General features: G+C 44.7%; 1 protein-coding gene across 1 annotated transcript in view; it reads right to left on the bottom strand.

The window, feature by feature from the left end:
• The window catches only part of UAP1 (UDP-N-acetylglucosamine pyrophosphorylase 1), a 249,501-nt gene that overhangs the window by 155,055 nt on the left and 72,189 nt on the right, over window positions 1-22,257 (bottom strand). The window lies entirely within an intron of this gene.

Genomic DNA, 22,257 nt, shown 5'->3' with positions numbered 1-22,257 from the left:
CAAAATTAATTGTAAATAATGTGCTTACAGAAGAGTTCAAGATAGAAAAAGGAACACGTCAGGGGTGCCCAATCTCTCCATTACTTTTTATATCAGTCCTGGAGGTTTTGCTTAACATGATTAGAAGGGACCAGTTGGTAAAAGGGATTCAGGTCGGAGCTAAACAATACAAATTGAGAGCGTTTGCAGATGACCTGGTACTTACATTACAAGAACCGGACGCTAGTACGAAAAGGGTATTGGAATTAATACAAGAATTTGGCCATGTCGCAGGATTTAAATTGAACAAATTAAAAACTAAGGTATTGGAGAAAAATTTAACACCTTTTGAAAAAGAAAGGTTTCAGAATGAGACAGGGTTAAATGTGGTTAAGAAAGTGAAGTATTTGGGCATAAACATGACAGCTAAGAATGTGAATTTATTTAAAGATAACTATGAGAAAGTTTGGACAGAAGTGAAAAAAGATCTAGAAATCTGGTCGAACTTGAAGCTTTCCTTCTTGGGTCGAATTGCGGTTATAAAGATGAATGTATTGCCAAGAATGTTTTTTTTTTTTTCAAACATTGCAGATTATTGACAAGATGGACTGTTTCAAGAAGTGGCAGAAAGATATATCTAGGTTTGTCTGGCAGGGCAAGAAGCCCAGAATTAAGTTTAAGATTTTAACTGATGCTAAGGAAAGGGGGGGTTTTGCCCTGCCAGACTTCAAACTTTACTATGAAGCGGCAGCATTCTGCTGGCTGAAGGACTGGCTACTTCTTGAGAATACAGACATTTTGGATTTGGAAGGTTTTAATAACATTTTTGGGTGGCGTGCATATCTGTGGTATGACAAGGTTAAAGCTCATAAAGGTTTTAAAAATCATATTGTCAGGAAAGCACTATTTAATGTTTGGACTAGATACAAAGATTTGTTGGAAAATAGAACCCCAAGATGGTTGTCACCAATGGAAGCTAAGGCTGTTAAGAAGCTTAATGTGGAATCTAGATGGCCGAGATACTGTGAAATTTTAGAACACGAAGGGGACAGATCAAAATTGCAGAGTTTTGAGAAACTAAAAGGGAAAGTGAGAGATTGGCTTCACTATTACCAAATAATAGAGGTCTTTAAGATGGACAGGAAAATTGGCTTTCAGGTGAAAAAATCAAAATTGGAGTTTGAGTTGTTAGAATCCAGTACTAAAAATTTATCAAAAATGTATAACTTGCTGCTGAAATGGAATACTCAGGATGAAACGGTTAAATCGGCAATGATTAAGTGGGCTCAGGACATTGGTCATAACATTATGTTTGCTGACTGGGAAAAGTTGTGGACCACCGGGATGAAATTTACGGCATGTAATGCCTTAAGAGAAAATGTTATGAAAATGATTTATAGGTGGTACATGACCCCAGTCAAGCTTGCAAAAATCTACCATTTGCCTGATAACAAGTGTTGGAAATGTAAAGAAAATGAAGGTGCATTCTTTCACCTTTGGTGGACATGCCCTAAGATTAAGGCTTTCTGTGAAATGATATATAATGAGTTGAAAAAGGTGTTTAAATATACCTTCCCGAAGAAACCAGAGGCCTTTCTCTTGGGTATTGTCAGCCAGGGGGTGTTAAAGAAGGATATGACTTTCTTTATGTATGCTACAACAGCAGCAAGAATACTCATCGCAAAGTACTGGAAGACACAAGATTTACCCACCCTGGAAGAATGGCAGATGAAGGTGATCGACTACATGGGTCTGGCAGAGATGACGAGCAGAATCCGAAACCAGGGAAGAGAAACGGCGGAAGAAGATTGGAAGAAATTTAAGGACTATTTAAAGAGATTTTGTAAAATTAATGAATGTTAAAATGACGTTGGATTTGAAAATAAGTGGTTATCAGCGGTATTGGATAAGTTAAAGAGAGTAAAATCAAAATTTAAGTCAAAATAAGGGAAGGACTTGCTGAATAGCTGATTAGAAATTGGAATACAGAAAGGGGAGGTATGAGGAAGTCGGGGAAGTAAGGTATAAGAAAATAAGATTTTGAAATTGTACTTGTTATATGTTTGTTGTGTTTATGGTATTGTTTTGTTTTGTCTTTGTTGTTATAAAAATTCCTAATAAAAAAAATCTATTCATATGTGGTGAGTTTGTAGAAGTCTTCAATCCAATCATAGAAGGGAGACGCATTTTTATTTTTCCAGCTCACCAGTATCAGTCTTTTTACTGTGGTAAGGGCACAGAGAGTCCACTTGTATTGCCCCTTTGTCAGGTTCCATGTGCTGGGTGTATAATTCGAACGGATATTTTGCTCGGTAAAGGTACATTTGGCCTCAGCGATGGGAGTCCAGCAAGGAATCATTTAGCCAGTGCAATGGAGGAGGAAGAGGTTGAAAATGCGAGACTTACTGGCACCTGTAGCAGCAGCAGCAGCAGCAACTGGAGCATGGCCTGCAGTGCCACCTGATGGCCCACCTCGGAACTTCCATGCCCATCCCAGATTTAAAGCTTTAGGCATGTGTTTTACACACATACACACACACACACACACACACACACACAAATAATAATTCACAAGCAGGAAATATCCCAAACAGCTCTTCCCCTGAAATATACTCGAAGTCGAGAGTGGATTTCATGCTCTATATTCAGCTCATAGTAGCGAGGAATGAAAGTTCCCCCACAATATCTGCTTTATATACATTATTTACACAATGGGCTGCACGTGATTGGCTAATTCTGGGATTCTCCTGTAGGCCAATCAGGTTGTGGATTCACTTCCACCTGGAGCTGGATTGGGTGGCTCCTGCGGACCAGACTGCTGCATTGTTCTAGGACCAATCAGACTGCTGCATGTTGGATCCTATTGTTCTAGGACCAATCAGACTGTAGCATTTTGGATCCTATTCAACTCAGTACATAACATCCCCACAAACCACCCCCAAATCCCCCAGCATAGGAATAGTGTGAGTGGAGGCTGGGTGCACCACATTGGAGACCCCAGGCGGAGTAGTAGGGGAATCTCATCCTTTACTTCCACACAAGGGTGACAGGCCAAATCATCTGTCAGGATAGATATGGTGGCCACGATTTCGCTGAAAACCCGATGTCTTAGGATTCACAACAAAGCAACGGCAAACACCTGCTAAAGACCCCCTGAAATGTTTGGCAGTGAAAACCCCACATTTCATGGCACCCCCAAAAATGAGCCTTTGGCGCCCTAACTCACGGGATCCCAATTTCTCCCCAAGTCAGACGTTGTCCAATTCACTCCAAAGTGGCGCCAAACACCCAGAGAATGCCCCCTGCAAGGTTTGGGGGTGAAAACACTACGTTTCACATCGCCCCACAAAATGAGCCCTCGACGCCGTAACCCACATGGTTGTCAGGGGCTGGACTGAGGAGGAATGGTGGGAGCCCCCCCCCCCTCGAGGACCTGCTCCACAACTCCAATTTATAAAGATTATAATCCAAGTTAACGAGATCTTCTTGCAATTAGAGGTCAAGAGATATGTAAAAGTCAGTGCTTTATATGATTCAGCCACATGGTGGAGCAATACACAAAGATTAAAGAAGCCATGATAGCCAGCTCTGAAAAGCTGGGATGGTTTGTGTCTTCAAAGGCATGGCAGTGTGGCTTGAAGTTAATGACTTGTAACACCTCACAGTCATCATCATAATATAATAATAATAATTTATTATTTATACCCAGCCACTCTGGGCAGCTTCCAACAAAATATTAAAATAAAAAAGTCTGTCAAACATTCAAAGCTTCCCAGAACAGGGCTGCCTTCAGATGTCTTCTAAATGTCAGGTAGCTGTTTATCTCTTTGACATCTGGTGGGAGGGGGTTCCACAGGGCAGGCATCACTACCCTGTAACTTGGCTTCTCGTAGGGAGGGAACCGCCAAAAGGCCCTCAGCGCTGGACCTCAGTGTCCAGGCAGAATGATGGGGGTGGAGGCGCTCCTTCAGGTATACTGGGCCTTTGAGGCCGTTTAGGGCTTTAAAGGTCAGCACCAACACTTTGAATTGTGCCCGGAAACATACTGAGAGCCAATGTAGGTCTTGGGGGCCACTCCCAGTCACCAGTCTAGCTGCCGCATTCTGGATTAGTTGTAGTTTCCGGGTCACCTTCAAAGGTAGCCCCACGTAGAGCGCATTGCAGTAATCCAAGCGGGAGATAACCAGAGCATGCACCACTCTGGCGAGGCAATCCGCAGGCAGATAGGGTCTCAGCCTGCGTACTAGATGAAGCTGGTCAACAGCTGCCCTGGACACAGAATTGACCTGCGCCTCCATGGACACCATGAACTGAAAGGTCCCGGGGGCGTTACCCTGAGCCTCAGCCACAAGGAATGTGCAGCAGCAGAAAATGGTAACGCTGTTCTAGATTGCATCTATGGAAGTCCAGGGTCCTGGTGAAAGGAAGTCCAAGTCCTACTCTCTCCTACCTTGGTCAGGCCACACCTGGAGTCCTGTGTCCAGTTCTGGGCATCATCATTTAAGAAGGATGTTGACAAGCTGGAATGTGTGCAGAGGAGGGCAACCAAGACAACCAAGGGTCTGGAAACTAAGATTGAAGAGAAACACTTGAAGGAGCTGGGTAGGTTTGGCCTGGAAAAGAGGAAACTGAGAGGAGATCTGACAGCCATCTTCCAATATCTTAAGGGCTGTCACATGGAAGAGGGAACAAGCTTGTTTTCTCCTGCTCTAGATGGTAGGACTCGAACCCATGGATTCAAGTTATAAGAAAGTAGACTAAACATTCATAAAAACTTTCTGACAGTAAGGGCTGTTTGGCATTGGAACAGATTCCCATGAGAGGTGGTGGAAACTCCTTCCTTGGAGGTTACTAAGCAGAGGTTGGGTGGCCGTCTGCCATGGATGCTTTTGCTGAGATTCCTGCATCCCGGGGGGTTGGACTAGATGACCCTTGGTGTCCCTTCCAGCTATAAGTTTCTATGATTCTATGAAATTGATCTGGATTAATGACAGCCATCCACCAGTTCCATATGCAAAACTGCTTCCCACCCCACCCCCTTACTGATTAATATATATAAAAATACATTAAAGTAGACAAATAATAACTTACAAAAAGGATCAATAAACGTGTCACCTTTATTATATAAACTGTTATCATAATCACATGTCAAAATTTCTTTTGTGAATGAAATAAAATGGTTTCAATCAGTTTTTAATAACCAACAATCAAATGTAGTGCTTGGGGTACAGCTTAGATCAATTCCCCAGATGTTCAGTGTCCAGGGGTTCAGTGCCTGGCACCCAGAAACTCATGGCAAAGGGGAGTCTGGCACCAAGTAACTCATAACATTTCACTTCCTTGCAAGCTAAGGAAAGCTGTTGATTGGCAGAAGACACTGGGCAGAAACAGAAAGAAACAGGGGGATGAGGGGGTCTAAGGGTGAAGTCCTGCTCCTGTCCATCCTAATACTGGACAGATGATTACAGGATGTTGAGAAGGGTCATTTTTTACTATTAATTGAGAAACAGCAGCCATAGTCTAGGCCAGGAGTGTTTTTCCTTGGTGACACCGCCATGTTGAAAAGTGTGTGTTTGCTAGGTGTTTCCTGTCCTGTCCAGAAATGCACCGTGCTGGATGAAGCCAGCTCTAGATCCTTCCTAAATAAATAAAATAAAAACCCACTGGAAGATATATTTGAAAAATTAATGTTAAGGGGAACAATTCACATTGTTAAGCAAGGTAGCTAAAGCAACAGGGTCAGGGCCTCCATTGTGACACGTCCCCCTGCTGAGTGACTTGGCTGAGGACTTTGGGAAGAGCAACTACTTGAGGATAGTTCAGGAGAAAGGAGGTGGTTTGTGAGAAGTAATGATGTTTTCCGGCAAAATAAAGATTTCTTCTTCTTGAGTGTAAGTAGAATGTCTAATTCTTTCTGCATTCTGCTTCTTTTGCTCTCCCTCAGGATTTAGAAACATAGGGCAGTAAGGCAATCTGGGAAAAGCCTAAGTAAAGGTACAGGGACCCCTGACCGTTAGGTCCAGTCGCGGACGACTCTAGGGTTGCGCGCTCATCTCGCTCTATAGGCTGAGGGAGCCGGCGTACAGCTTCCGGGTCATGTGGCCAGGATGACGAAGCCGCTTCTGGCAAAAGCAGAGCAGTGCACGGAAAGGCTGTTTACCTTCCCGACAGAACGGCACCTACCGTATTTTTGGCTCTATAGGACGCACCGGACCATAAGACGCACCGGATTATAGGAGGGGGAGAACAGGGGGGGGGGATTCTCTCCCTCTCTGCTCAGTGTCCCTTCAGCGAAGCGGCAGGAGAAATGGAGCCCCTTCCATTTCTCCTCCCGCTTCGCTGAAGGGGCGCTGCGCAGAGAGGGAAAAATGTGCACCGACCCCTCTCGCTCTCCAGGCTTCAGGCGGCTATCCGCAAGCCTTCTGAGTGCAGCGGGAACTCCTGCTGCGCTTGGAAGGCTTGCGGATAGCTGCCTGAAGCCCCCAGAGTGCAGCCTTTGAAGCCTCCGCAGAGCAGCGGGGTGAAGGCACCCCGCTGCCCTGCGGAGGCTTTGTGCAGCCATCCCCAAGCTAGAACAGTGAGACGGAGCACCGCGCAGCGCTCCTTCTGCCTGCTCTGGCTTTGGGCTTAGCTGCGCAGCCTGCATTCACTCCATAGGGCGCACACAAATTTTCCCTTAATTTTTGTTTTTTTTATAATATATTTTTTATTAGCAAACCAATCAAATCACAATAGTTCCAAATTACAAAACCGAATTTTAAATTTTGGTTGGGGGTACCCATGTTTCGAGCTCAGAAAGGGATCCAATCATCTCTAATTTCTGCTGCTTTGATCATTTCCCCTTAATTTTTGGAGGGGGGAAAGTGTGTCCTATAGAGTGAAAAATACGGTATTTATCTACTTCCACTTTCGAACTGCTAGGTGACTTCAGGTGGCTATCCGCAAGCCTTCGAAGTACAGCGGGAACTCCTGCTGCGCTCCGAAAGCTTGCGGATAGCTGCCTGAAGCCAACGGAGTGCAGCCTTTGAAGCCTCTGCAGAGCAGCGGGGTGAAGGCACCCCGCTGTCCTGCGGAGGCTTTGCGCAGCCATCCCCAAGCTAGAACAGTGAGACGGAGCGCTGCGCAGCGCTCCGCCTCACTGTTCTGGCTTTGGGGACGGCCTTTGAAGCCTTCGCAGGGCAGCAGGGGGGCTTCACCCTGCTTCCCTGCGGAGGCTTTGCGCAGCTAACCCCAAGCTAGAACAGCGAGACGGAGCGCTGCGCAGCGCTCCTTCTCCCTGCTCTGGCTTTGGGCTTAGCTGCGCAGCCTGCATTCACTCCATAGGGCGCACACAAATTTTCCCTTAATTTTTGTTTTTTTTATAATATATTTTTATTAGCAAACCAATCAAATCACATTAGTTCCAAATTACAAAACCGAATTTTAAATTTTTCTTGGGGGTACCCATGCTTTGAGCTCTTAAAGGAATCCACTCATCTCTTATTTCTGCTGCTTTGATCATTTCCCCTTAATTTTTGGAGGGGGGAAATAGCGTCCTATAGAGCGAAAAATACAGTATTTATCTACTTCGACTTTGTGCTTTCGAACTGCTAGGTTGGCAGGTGCTGGGACCGAGCAGCGGGAGCTCACCCCGTCGCGGGGATTCGAACTGCCGACCTTCTGATCAGCAAGCCCTAGGCTCTGTGGCCACCCGTGTCCCTACGGAAAAAGCCTATCGCAGACCAAATCCCCCTCCCAAACCTGGTATGTAAGGGCTTCCGGTTTTTCCGCCCTCCGTTGTGGATGTGCTTCGTGGGTTCTCTGCGCCTAGCAGCTGTTAGAGGGAACTTTGGGGGGCAACGCGGAGGCTACACGACCCCCAAAAAGGCTCTGGGCGTGGCCCAGGGCTGACATTGTCCGGCAGCGTCAAAAAAGGAACCCTTCGAAGCCCACGTCCTAACCAGGAGGTGAGTCGACAGAGAGTACCTAGACGCAAGGACACGAGCAATCCTCAGCAGCAAGCCTCAAAGTCCCAAAGGGTAAGAACGGCAGCTAACAAGGAGAGCTTGAGGAGAAGAGGGTCTGTGAGACTTATTAATACAAACTGAACTGCTCAGAAACAGACCCAAAAGACTAGCACATAAAGAGTAAAGAATGGTAGATTTTATCTTAAACATATTGGAAATCTTTCTCATTATACGTAAGCATAAGCAAAGATTTCTCTAACAAGTACCAGTAAGAAAAGGAAGACAGATTCAAATTTCACTCTGCAGCAGGAGTACTAGCCCATTAAAAGAAGCGGAATTCAAGGACTTAACTTGTTTTTTACTTTGAAGTGGCGTGAGCCCAGCGAAAGAGACTGAGTTAAAAGACTTGGATTGTCAGCGCTGTTTGTGGTAAAAGAGTGGAAGTTACTGGAAAACAAAGGTAAAAGAGAAGGCAACACTTTTAATATTGAACTTATATTAAACACTAACCTATAAAGATGGCAAAGATGGCATAGCGTGGTCTAGGAGAAACGGCTGGACTAATTGGAGAATCGGGAAGAGAAGAAAAGTGGCGAAAGGAGGGGCAGAACTGCACAAAAGAGGAAAGGGACTATAAAATTAAAGATGAGCATCTTTAGCTTGAGGAGGTAGTTTGTGAGAAAGGAAATACGTTTTCTGGTGTAATGAAGAGACTTTCTTCATCTAAAGTATAAGTAGGATTCCTAATTCCTTCTGCATTCTGTTTCTTTTACTATCCCTCAAGATTCAGAAACATAGGGAACCATGTCATGGTTAGATTAGTTTATAAAGATTGGCTGCGTGAGCTGCTGGTCTCCTGCTGTCACGTGCCAAAGATCCATCCCCTGGTCTGTGAGGAGGAGGAGGAAGAGATATTGGAAGAGAAATGGGAGGATGAAGTGATGGTTATGAAGATCAGAAGGAATCTTTAGTGAAGGTGAAAACAATTTATGTAAGACCAAGCGACCAGGGGATGGATGCCACCGATCTATAGATGGGGAGTGTTGATCTTTGTTCTTGAGGAACAGGGAGGCCAGAGAGAATCTGGATCACTGGGATGGGGGGAGGCAGCTCCCTGATTCAAGAAGAGTTCAGGGATGGGATGAGGAAGGGAGGAAGGGAGAATAACGCAAGCCACCTGGAGATCCTTGCAGGAAAGATGGGCCATCAATGTAGTAATCAATGAAAAAATTAAGAATTCTTTCTCTTCATTTCTCTTCATTTCTCTTCCAGGCAGCGATAGCAGTGAGGCCAGCAGCTCCAGTACAGCTCTACCCCACTCCAAGACCCAGTTCTCCCTTCGCCCAAAACCCAAGTATCTAAATAAATAAATAAATAATAGGGATGCGGGTGGCGCTGTGGGTTAAACCACAGAGCCTAGGACTTGCCTATCAGAAGGCTGGCGGTTCGAATCCCCACGACGGAGTGAACTCCCGTTGCTCGGTCCCTGCTCCTGCCAACCTAGCAGTTCAAAAGCACGTCAAAGGGCAAGTAGATAAATAGGTAATGCTCCGGCGGGAAGGTAAAGGGCGTTTCCGTGCGCTGCTCTGGTTCAGAAGCAGCTTAGTCATGCTGGCCACATGACCCGGAAGCTGTTCATGACCGGTCCGCCAATAAAGCAAGATGAGCGCTGCAACCCCAGAGTCGGCCACGACTGGACCTAATGGTCAGGAGTCCCTCTACCTTGATATATTTCAAAAACACTGAGTCTCCAGTGTGGTCTCTCGTCACAAGGAAACAGACTTTATAAAGAGGCAACCTTTCAAACTTCTTATAAATGGAAACTGGGGAAAGCCCCCTCCAAAAGAATAGACTGTGCCCAGTGACTAGCTGATCCACATGCCTGTTCAGTTGACGCTCTAGATGCCTACTCAGTTGTTCTCCAAGGCTGTTGAAAGAGAGAATGGCCAGTGTGGCAGGCTGTGCGAGCTGCTGGCCTCCTGCTGTCGTGCCCCTAAAATCCACCCCCTGGTCTGCGAGGAGGAGGAGGAAGAGATATTGGAAGAGAAATGGAATGAGGAAGTAAATATAATTAAAGAAAGGGAGAATAGCGTAAGCCATCTGGAGATCCTTGAAGGAAAGATGGGTTGTCAACATAATAAGAAATGGAAAGATTAAAAATATTTTCTCTTCTTCTCTCTTCCGGGCAGCGACAGCAGTGAGGCCAGCAACTCCAGCACAGATCTCCCTCCCCACCAAGACCCAGTCCCCCCCTTCCCCACAAACCCAAATAGAAAAATAAAATAAAAATCATCATCATCATTATTATTCTAATCAAGTTCCTTTACAAACATGCTATTCTCTGATCATCCTTTTATCCTAGGCGGTGCTTTTTCCTACGTTTGTGAGCATGAGTGGAAATCCTGAGTCTCGCTGCAGGAGTTGACAGTTTGGCTCCTTCCCTTGTTGTTGCACCTAGATGGAACTGCGCATGTGCGAAGACAAGACAGAGCCTTCCAAACTGGATCAATAAACGTGTCACCCATTGTCTGAAAACCACTGTCCTAATCACATGCCAGATTGTCTTTTTTGAATGAAATAAAATTCTTTCAAATAGTTTTTTAATGTTGGCATTTGTCTGTCTTGAGAAGCAATGGAGTGCGCCTCCGGGGGTGAGGTCAAAAGTCAAGCAACGGTGTCAGCAGTCCCAAAGTGACCTCTCCAGGGAGCAAGACTGGGCAGTGTGTCTGGAGGTCCTGGGCTTCCCAGATGACAAGACTCCCTGTCTTGGCCTTGCAGATGTGTCTCCAAGGAAAGCAGAGTTAGGCACCAGTTGGGCTGCAGGAGATGTCAGAAGGGGTTGTAAACGGCGCCATCCAACCGCCTGAGGGACTCCACTCCAGATTTGTGTAGGCTTTACTCCTTAGCCTTTTCAGCTCCCAAAGATATCCCACAAGGCAAATTAGGATCAGAGTTTTCCTTCTCTTCGATGGGCTATCTTTATAGGTGGATGAGCCCCATCTGCCCCTCACTTCCCTCCACAGCATTGCAGAAACCACCTTCTTGACCACTGGGCCCACGCTTGGTCTTGTCCGCTCAATCTGCTGGAGCCCGTCTTGGCACACAGGGGAAGTTCCTGAGCATTTGAGATTCCTTGGCTGCTCTCACCTGGTTTAGGTGGCCAGTCAAACCGTTCCCAGGATGTGGCCTCTGTCACATGCTGACCGTTTCTAGGAGCAAGAGAACAAACTTTTTATTAAAGAATGGAAATGGTTGAATGAATAGTTACAAACTGTAAACAGATAAGAACATTGGCAGGATTATTGGAATAACCTGCAGTTTAATAAGATTATCTATTTAAAGCAGATGCATAAATGAAGAAATTGAGGTAATTTGGATATGCATAAGATATGGAGAATCAATTTAAAGAACTGCAGAAAGAGGGGGAAGGAAGTCAAGTTTTGAAATGCTAAAATGACTGCAAAATTATTGAAATGTATAAACTTGAAAATCATAATTCAGCTTTCCAGTTATAGCTTTTGCGGTGATGAGGCATGTGAGCCTCAACTGTCCTGCATCTACTCCAGCTGAGGAATCACACACCTCCTCCCCAAGCTAGCGAGCCCCACCTGGGCTGTGGGTCCTTGCCTTCCGTCCCTCCCAACTGACAGTTGTTAGTTCTGGAATCCTGAGCTTGAGGGGGGGTACATCCCATTTCGCCCCGTGGGACACTCACCACCCCTTAGCCACCTGCCTTTGGCGCTGCAGCAGTGATGGCTTTGGTCCCTGAAAGAGCATGCAAGATCTCTCCCAAATCTCAATACATATTTTGCTCTCCTGGACATCTTGCAAGACTTCAATGAGATCTCACAAGATCTTGCAGAAAATCTCCAATCTGTTTACCTGCAAGCACACACCTTTAATTTTTTTTTTCTTATTTAGTACAAATTTCTCAATCTAACAGATTTGCACATAGGATTCTGTATCACATGAAACGGCACATTTGTTTTCTTCTATTGTTACATTATTTGTGGCCTTCTAACACTTTGGGAGAAGCCTTCTCTCCCTTTTCCCTTAAAAAATGAGGATCTATGCTTTACACTCAGCAGGAAGGCCCATTTAAAAGGAAACATGTAGTTGTTTTGCTGCTGCTTTTTTGTGTTCTCAGGTGTCCAAGTTAGCCTCCTGGCCCTGCTCCTCCACTATACCACAGCAACATCCCCCACTAGGAATCCCTACTTGACCTTTCATTGGCCATCAGCAATATCCGGTGGAGCCAGGTGGAGAGAAATGCCCCATCTTGCCCATCTTTGGGGTTTCAAGAGGTATAGCCTCTGTGCATGTACAGAATTCATGATTCAGCAAATCTATTAGACCACTGAAAGAGTTTATTTCCTCTGATTAAATTACCAAAGGAAGAAAGCAGGATTGGCTTTTCTCCCCAGGGACACAAGGAAGGGGAAGGTGTATGTTTAAGAAATCAAATTCCCCAAGGGCTGAAACTCTGTTCAGCCAGTTAAAAAACCCAAATTCTCTCCGTAGAGTGCTTCACATCTGGCGGGCAGGGCTTGTGTGCTTTGCTCATGATCCCTTGGATGTCCTGAGGCTGTTAGAGCAGCAGCCGTAAGTCTTGGGGCTCTGCTGGGAGTGAGACAGTGTCCTCAGAAGGCAAAGAGTAACTGAGGTTCCCTTTTCTCTCCCTTGGAGGCCCTGAACCAGGAGGTGGCCAGTTCAGGGCCTCCATGGGAGAGAAAAGGGGGGCCAGCACTTGTGCTCAAAGGAGCTTTCATACGCGGTCATCCTGCCGCACACTCACATTCCAAAATATCTGCATGCTCACCTATCCAAGAGGTGGTTGGTCTTGGGCTGGGGGGTCCCAGAAGGCAGAATAAGTTGAGAAGCAAAGCCCAAGAAGTTGGAGGCATCCTCTTCGCATCCACCCAAACCCAATCTAAACAGCTTGGCTCCAGAACCAGCCCCTCCCTTCAGTTCTGTTCAGTTCAGAATGTCAGTTAAGAGGGACCACCTGTATTTTCTTGATTCTTGCCTGAGGTCATAATGGGCATGCACACTGGTATCTGTTTACCTGTAAGCACACACCTTTAGTTTATCTTTTTAAAAATAAAAATAAAATACAAGTTTCTCAATCTACCAGCTTTGCACAAAACAGCAGCCGTTTTGTGATCCATGGCAGTGAAAACCCCACGTTTTATGGCGCCCCCCCCAAAAAAATGAGGCTTCAGTGCCGTAACCCACGGGGTCACGATTTCTCCAAAGGTCCAATGTCATCTGATTCACTCCAAAGCAGCACCAAACACCCAGAGAATGCCCCCTGCAACATTGGGGGGGGGGGGCCTTTGAAAACACTACATTTCCCATTGTTAGAGTGGCATACGAAGGATGAACAAGTTAAATCAGTGGTGATAGATTGGGCAAGACATGTAGGACATAACATAATGTTTGAGGATTGGGAAAGATTGTGGAAGAAAGGGGTCAAGTTCACTGCATGTACTGTACTAAAGGAAAACATAATGAAAATGATGTATAGATGGTATCTGACCCCTGTTAAATTATCAAAGATTTATCATAACTGTGATAACCATTGCTGGAAAGGTAAAGAAAAAGAAGGTACCTTCTATCATATGTGGTGGACCTGCCCCAAGGTGAAAGACTTCTGGGAAAAGATTTATAATGAATTGAAAAAAATGTTGAAATATACATTTATAAAGAAACCAGAGGCCTTTCTTCTTGGAATAACAGGTTTGGAATTGCCCCCAAAAGATGTTAAATTATACACTGGGCAACAATTTTTTACCTTTTGAATGTTGTCTAGATTTCTACAATTGATTTAGGGTCTTTTTGCACTGCTGAATCAGGAAATGGCATCCGTTTCTCTCCATCAGGTCAGGTTGTTGTGCTATGTTGATTTGTAAAAAATCAGACCTTGTGACAAAACCGATTACATTTTGTGGCATTATCAGCTGATTTTTGTCAACACATATCATCCTAAATATGTTTTTAAGAGAAAATAATGTTTTTCCAACAACATATATTGATTACCTGATAGAAACATCGATTACTGTAAACTGAATGGTGGGCATTGATAAAGGTAAGAACACATAAATTGCACGTTGCTTCACCATTTTTCAAACTTCAGGGCTTGAACTTCCGTTTCTTGGAACTCGTGGAATGCTCAGCGGCAGGGAGGTCTCTCTTCAGAGTCCAACAGTAGTCAGCCATCATGACTGCGTCCCAGCGACCCTGATACCTGGTCTCCATCTCTTTCATGTCCTGATGGAATCTCTCCCCCTGCTCGTCACTCATTGAACCCAGGTTCTCAGGAAACGGGTCCATATGTGAAAATAGGTAGTGCATCTTTACGCTCATGTTGCAGCCCAGGTTTCTGAAAGCAGTCAGCATGTTGTTGACAAGTTCTGCATAGTTTCTGACCTTATTGTTGCTTAGAAAGTTCTTCACTACCAGAACAAATGCCTTCCACGCTTCCAGTTCCATTTCGTTCATTGAGTTTCTGAACTCTGGATCTCTGATGAGCTGACGGATCTGAGGACCGTCAAAGATGCCAGCTTTCAACTTCTCCGTGGTCAATCCTGCCACAAGTGAAGCAGTCACCATCCTTGTCCAGAGCCTTTGGTGAACTGCTTGATTAAGCCGAGCTTGATGTGCAGCGGTGGGAAGAGTATTCTGTCTCTGTCCACCAGAGGGTCGTTGATGACGTTCCTTTCTTTGCAAGGCACCAATTCCTCCCGCACAGGCCAGTCCTTCTTCGTGTAATGCTGAGCACGGTCCCTACTATCCCACATGCACAGAAAACATGGGTACTTGTTGAAGCCAGACTGTTGTCCCAACAAAAAGTTCACCATCTTCAGGTCAACACAAATAAACCACTTATGCTGACCATAACCAATTTTCTCCAGCACATACTTCACTGCTTCATAGTTCTCCTTCAGTGTAGTCGAGTGAGCCAGGGGTATAGAGGCAAACTGGTTGCCGTTGTGTAGCAGAACACATTTCAGTGATCGCTTGCTGCTGTCAATGAACAGTCTCCAATCTTTGGGTTCATACTGTGGCACTCCAAGCTTGAGCAGAAGCTGCGCAATATCTGCACAGTACACCAAGTCCTTGTCTTCTGAGAAAAAACGGAGGTACTCTTGATGCCTGTTGCGGAAGAAGCTGATGTCAGAGAGGAGTTTTTTCCCCCTTCAATCTGGATGCCAACAGTTCGGCAGAGCCGTTTGACAAGCTGAGGTCGTGAACTAGATCATTCAACTCCTTTTGGGAAAATGGATGTGGAGCATCATCTTCAAGAACCACTTCTTCTTCGTGTCCTTCAGCACTGGAGGCATCTTTGTCACTAATGTCTGGAAGTTCTCCGAAGACAGGCACTGGAATTTCATCACAATGGGGCAGGACTCTTGAGGAGGAGGAGAAAGGGGAGGGAACTGGAAGGGGAATATATGCTCTGCGCAAATGGCTGTGAACTCATGCTTGTTTTGTGAATCTATCACACTTGCTCCTTCTGCCACCCCGGATGGCAGAATAAAGCTTTTCTCTGAAACTATTCCTTGAGTGTCTGTTGACTCCCATTTCCCCGTCCTGGGCGCAAAGCTCTTCTCACCCGAGGCTAAAAAGGCTACAAGCAGAGTCTGTAACCTGAAGTGTATGTTAACCCGAGGTACCACTGTATCACTGAATTTGTCCATGGCAAGTCTGCGTTTATCTGCAGGTTGTTCATATGTGGTGAGTTTATACTGACCCATCTCGTTATTAAATGTGGATTATAAAATTTTTGCTGACACTTTAGCAAAGAGATTGAAAAGAGTTTTGATGGAGGAGATTCATGGAGATCAAGCGGGCTTTCTCCCGAAAAGACACTTGTCGGGCAATGTAAGGAATATAATTGACATTTTGGAAAAGTTGGAAGTGGACATTAACACTAAGGCAGTTTTGATATTTGTGGATGCCGAGAAAGCCTTTGACAACATTTCTTGGAGTTTTATGATGAAGAATCTCCGGGGGATGGGGGTAGGCCAAGGGTCTGAAAATGGTATAGGTGCAATATACTCTGAACAGAAAGCAAAATTAATTGTAAATAATGTGCTTACAGAAGAGTTCAAGATAGAAAAAGGAACACGTCAGGGGTGCCCAATCTCTCCATTACTTTTTATATCAGTCCTGGAGGTTTTGCTTAACATGATTAGAAGGGACCAGTTGGTAAAAGGGATTCAGGTCGGAGCTAAACAATACAAATTGAGAGCGTTTGCAGATGACCTGGTACTTACATTACAAGAACCGGACGCTAGTACGAAAAGGGTATTGGAATTAATACAAGAATTTGGCCATGTCGCAGGATTTAAATTGAACAAATTAAAAACTAAGGTATTGGAGAAAAATTTAACACCTTTTGAAAAAGAAAGGTTTCAGAATGAGACAGGGTTAAATGTGGTTAAGAAAGTGAAGTATTTGGGCATAAACATGACAGCTAAGAATGTGAATTTATTTAAAGATAACTATGAGAAAGTTTGGACAGAAGTGAAAAAAGATCTAGAAATCTGGTCGAACTTGAAGCTTTCCTTCTTGGGTCGAATTGCGGTTATAAAGATGAATGTATTGCCAAGAATGTTTTTTTTTTTTTTCAAACATTGCAGATTATTGACAAGATGGACTGTTTCAAGAAGTGGCAGAAAGATATATCTAGGTTTGTCTGGCAGGGCAAGAAGCCCAGAATTAAGTTTAAGATTTTAACTGATGCTAAGGAAAGGGGGGGTTTTGCCCTGCCAGACTTCAAACTTTACTATGAAGCGGCAGCATTCTGCTGGCTGAAGGACTGGCTACTTCTTGAGAATACAGACATTTTGGATTTGGAAGGTTTTAATAACATTTTTGGGTGGCGTGCATATCTGTGGTATGACAAGGTTAAAGCTCATAAAGGTTTTAAAAATCATATTGTCAGGAAAGCACTATTTAATGTTTGGACTAGATACAAAGATTTGTTGGAAAATAGAACCCCAAGATGGTTGTCACCAATGGAAGCTAAGGCTGTTAAGAAGCTTAATGTGGAATCTAGATGGCCGAGATACTGTGAAATTTTAGAACACGAAGGGGACAGATCAAAATTGCAGAGTTTTGAGAAACTAAAAGGGAAAGTGAGAGATTGGCTTCACTATTACCAAATAATAGAGGTCTTTAAGATGGACAGGAAAATTGGCTTTCAGGTGAAAAAATCAAAATTGGAGTTTGAGTTGTTAGAATCCAGTACTAAAAATTTATCAAAAATGTATAACTTGCTGCTGAAATGGAATACTCAGGATGAAACGGTTAAATCGGCAATGATTAAGTGGGCTCAGGACATTGGTCATAACATTATGTTTGCTGACTGGGAAAAGTTGTGGACCACCGGGATGAAATTTACGGCATGTAATGCCTTAAGAGAAAATGTTATGAAAATGATTTATAGGTGGTACATGACCCCAGTCAAGCTTGCAAAAATCTACCATTTGCCTGATAACAAGTGTTGGAAATGTAAAGAAAATGAAGGTGCATTCTTTCACCTTTGGTGGACATGCCCTAAGATTAAGGCTTTCTGTGAAATGATATATAATGAGTTGAAAAAGGTGTTTAAATATACCTTCCCGAAGAAACCAGAGGCCTTTCTCTTGGGTATTGTCAGCCAGGGGGTGTTAAAGAAGGATATGACTTTCTTTATGTATGCTACAACAGCAGCAAGAATACTCATCGCAAAGTACTGGAAGACACAAGATTTACCCACCCTGGAAGAATGGCAGATGAAGGTGATCGACTACATGGGTCTGGCAGAGATGACGAGCAGAATCCGAAACCAGGGAAGAGAAACGGCGGAAGAAGATTGGAAGAAATTTAAGGACTATTTAAAGAGATTTTGTAAAATTAATGAATGTTAAAATGACGTTGGATTTGAAAATAAGTGGTTATCAGCGGTATTGGATAAGTTAAAGAGAGTAAAATCAAAATTTAAGTCAAAATAAGGGAAGGACTTGCTGAATAGCTGATTAGAAATTGGAATACAGAAAGGGGAGGTATGAGGAAGTCGGGGAAGTAAGGTATAAGAAAATAAGATTTTGAAATTGTACTTGTTATATGTTTGTTGTGTTTATGGTATTGTTTTGTTTTGTCTTTGTTGTTATAAAAATTCCTAATAAAAAAAATCTATTCATATGTGGTGAGTTTGTAGAAGTCTTCAATCCAATCATAGAAGGGAGACGCATTTTTATTTTTCCAGCTCACCAGTATCAGTCTTTTTACTGTGGTAAGGGCACAGAGAGTCCACTTGTATTGCCCCTTTGTCAGGTTCCATGTGCTGGGTGTATAATTCGAACGGATATTTTGCTCGGTAAAGGTACATTTGGCCTCAGCGATGGGAGTCCAGCAAGGAATCATTTAGCCAGTGCAATGGAGGAGGAAGAGGTTGAAAATGCGAGACTTACTGGCACCTGTAGCAGCAGCAGCAGCAGCAACTGGAGCATGGCCTGCAGTGCCACCTGATGGCCCACCTCGGAACTTCCATGCCCATCCCAGATTTAAAGCTTTAGGCATGTGTTTTACACACATACACACACACACACACACACACACACACAAATAATAATTCACAAGCAGGAAATATCCCAAACAGCTCTTCCCCTGAAATATACTCGAAGTCGAGAGTGGATTTCATGCTCTATATTCAGCTCATAGTAGCGAGGAATGAAAGTTCCCCCACAATATCTGCTTTATATACATTATTTACACAATGGGCTGCACGTGATTGGCTAATTCTGGGATTCTCCTGTAGGCCAATCAGGTTGTGGATTCACTTCCACCTGGAGCTGGATTGGGTGGCTCCTGCGGACCAGACTGCTGCATTGTTCTAGGACCAATCAGACTGCTGCATGTTGGATCCTATTGTTCTAGGACCAATCAGACTGTAGCATTTTGGATCCTATTCAACTCAGTACATAACATCCCCACAAACCACCCCCAAATCCCCCAGCATAGGAATAGTGTGAGTGGAGGCTGGGTGCACCACATTGGAGACCCCAGGCGGAGTAGTAGGGGAATCTCATCCTTTACTTCCACACAAGGGTGACAGGCCAAATCATCTGTCAGGATAGATATGGTGGCCACGATTTCGCTGAAAACCCGATGTCTTAGGATTCACAACAAAGCAACGGCAAACACCTGCTAAAGACCCCCTGAAATGTTTGGCAGTGAAAACCCCACATTTCATGGCACCCCCAAAAATGAGCCTTTGGCGCCCTAACTCACGGGATCCCAATTTCTCCCCAAGTCAGACGTTGTCCAATTCACTCCAAAGTGGCGCCAAACACCCAGAGAATGCCCCCTGCAAGGTTTGGGGGTGAAAACACTACGTTTCACATCGCCCCACAAAATGAGCCCTCGACGCCGTAACCCACATGGTTGTCAGGGGCTGGACTGAGGAGGAATGGTGGGAGCCCCCCCCCCCCTCGAGGACCTGCTCCACAACTCCAATTTATAAAGATTATAATCCAAGTTAACGAGATCTTCTTGCAATTAGAGGTCAAGAGATATGTAAAAGTCAGTGCTTTATATGATTCAGCCACATGGTGGAGCAATACACAAAGATTAAAGAAGCCATGATAGCCAGCTCTGAAAAGCTGGGATGGTTTGTGTCTTCAAAGGCATGGCAGTGTGGCTTGAAGTTAATGACTTGTAACACCTCACAGTCATCATCATAATATAATAATAATAATTTATTATTTATACCCAGCCACTCTGGGCAGCTTCCAACAAAATATTAAAATAAAAAAGTCTGTCAAACATTCAAAGCTTCCCAGAACAGGGCTGCCTTCAGATGTCTTCTAAATGTCAGGTAGCTGTTTATCTCTTTGACATCTGGTGGGAGGGGGTTCCACAGGGCAGGCATCACTACCCTGTAACTTGGCTTCTCGTAGGGAGGGAACCGCCAAAAGGCCCTCAGCGCTGGACCTCAGTGTCCAGGCAGAATGATGGGGGTGGAGGCGCTCCTTCAGGTATACTGGGCCTTTGAGGCCGTTTAGGGCTTTAAAGGTCAGCACCAACACTTTGAATTGTGCCCGGAAACATACTGAGAGCCAATGTAGGTCTTGGGGGCCACTCCCAGTCACCAGTCTAGCTGCCGCATTCTGGATTAGTTGTAGTTTCCGGGTCACCTTCAAAGGTAGCCCCACGTAGAGCGCATTGCAGTAATCCAAGCGGGAGATAACCAGAGCATGCACCACTCTGGCGAGGCAATCCGCAGGCAGATAGGGTCTCAGCCTGCGTACTAGATGAAGCTGGTCAACAGCTGCCCTGGACACAGAATTGACCTGCGCCTCCATGGACACCATGAACTGAAAGGTCCCGGGGGCGTTACCCTGAGCCTCAGCCACAAGGAATGTGCAGCAGCAGAAAATGGTAACGCTGTTCTAGATTGCATCTATGGAAGTCCAGGGTCCTGGTGAAAGGAAGTCCAAGTCCTACTCTCTCCTACCTTGGTCAGGCCACACCTGGAGTCCTGTGTCCAGTTCTGGGCATCATCATTTAAGAAGGATGTTGACAAGCTGGAATGTGTGCAGAGGAGGGCAACCAAGACAACCAAGGGTCTGGAAACTAAGATTGAAGAGAAACACTTGAAGGAGCTGGGTAGGTTTGGCCTGGAAAAGAGGAAACTGAGAGGAGATCTGACAGCCATCTTCCAATATCTTAAGGGCTGTCACATGGAAGAGGGAACAAGCTTGTTTTCTCCTGCTCTAGATGGTAGGACTCGAACCCATGGATTCAAGTTATAAGAAAGTAGACTAAACATTCATAAAAACTTTCTGACAGTAAGGGCTGTTTGGCATTGGAACAGATTCCCATGAGAGGTGGTGGAAACTCCTTCCTTGGAGGTTACTAAGCAGAGGTTGGGTGGCCGTCTGCCATGGATGCTTTTGCTGAGATTCCTGCATCCCGGGGGGTTGGACTAGATGACCCTTGGTGTCCCTTCCAGCTATAAGTTTCTATGATTCTATGAAATTGATCTGGATTAATGACAGCCATCCACCAGTTCCATATGCAAAACTGCTTCCCACCCCACCCCCTTACTGATTAATATATATAAAAATACATTAAAGTAGACAAATAATAACTTACAAAAAGGATCAATAAACGTGTCACCTTTATTATATAAACTGTTATCATAATCACATGTCAAAATTTCTTTTGTGAATGAAATAAAATGGTTTCAATCAGTTTTTAATAACCAACAATCAAATGTAGTGCTTGGGGTACAGCTTAGATCAATTCCCCAGATGTTCAGTGTCCAGGGGTTCAGTGCCTGGCACCCAGAAACTCATGGCAAAGGGGAGTCTGGCACCAAGTAACTCATAACATTTCACTTCCTTGCAAGCTAAGGAAAGCTGTTGATTGGCAGAAGACACTGGGCAGAAACAGAAAGAAACAGGGGGATGAGGGGGTCTAAGGGTGAAGTCCTGCTCCTGTCCATCCTAATACTGGACAGATGATTACAGGATGTTGAGAAGGGTCATTTTTTACTATTAATTGAGAAACAGCAGCCATAGTCTAGGCCAGGAGTGTTTTTCCTTGGTGACACCGCCATGTTGAAAAGTGTGTGTTTGCTAGGTGTTTCCTGTCCTGTCCAGAAATGCACCGTGCTGGATGAAGCCAGCTCTAGATCCTTCCTAAATAAATAAAATAAAAACCCACTGGAAGATATATTTGAAAAATTAATGTTAAGGGGAACAATTCACATTGTTAAGCAAGGTAGCTAAAGCAACAGGGTCAGGGCCTCCATTGTGACACGTCCCCCTGCTGAGTGACTTGGCTGAGGACTTTGGGAAGAGCAACTACTTGAGGATAGTTCAGGAGAAAGGAGGTGGTTTGTGAGAAGTAATGATGTTTTCCGGCAAAATAAAGATTTCTTCTTCTTGAGTGTAAGTAGAATGTCTAATTCTTTCTGCATTCTGCTTCTTTTGCTCTCCCTCAGGATTTAGAAACATAGGGCAGTAAGGCAATCTGGAAAAAGCCTAAGTAAAGGTACAGGGACCCCTGACCGTTAGGTCCAGTCGCGGACGACTCTAGGGTTGCGCGCTCATCTCGCTCTATAGGCTGAGGGAGCCGGCGTACAGCTTCCGGGTCATGTGGCCAGGATGACGAAGCCGCTTCTGGCAAAAGCAGAGCAGTGCACGGAAAGGCTGTTTACCTTCCCGACAGAACGGCACCTACCGTATTTTTGGCTCTATAGGACGCACCGGACCATAAGACGCACCGGATTATAGGAGGGGGAGAACAGGGGGGGGGGATTCTCTCCCTCTCTGCT

Source organism: Podarcis muralis, chromosome 5, assembly GCF_964188315.1.
Source record: "Podarcis muralis chromosome 5, rPodMur119.hap1.1, whole genome shotgun sequence".
In the NCBI taxonomy this organism is placed as follows: domain Eukaryota; kingdom Metazoa; phylum Chordata; class Lepidosauria; order Squamata; family Lacertidae; genus Podarcis; species Podarcis muralis.
This window is presented reverse-complemented; position numbering and strand designations above follow the sequence as displayed.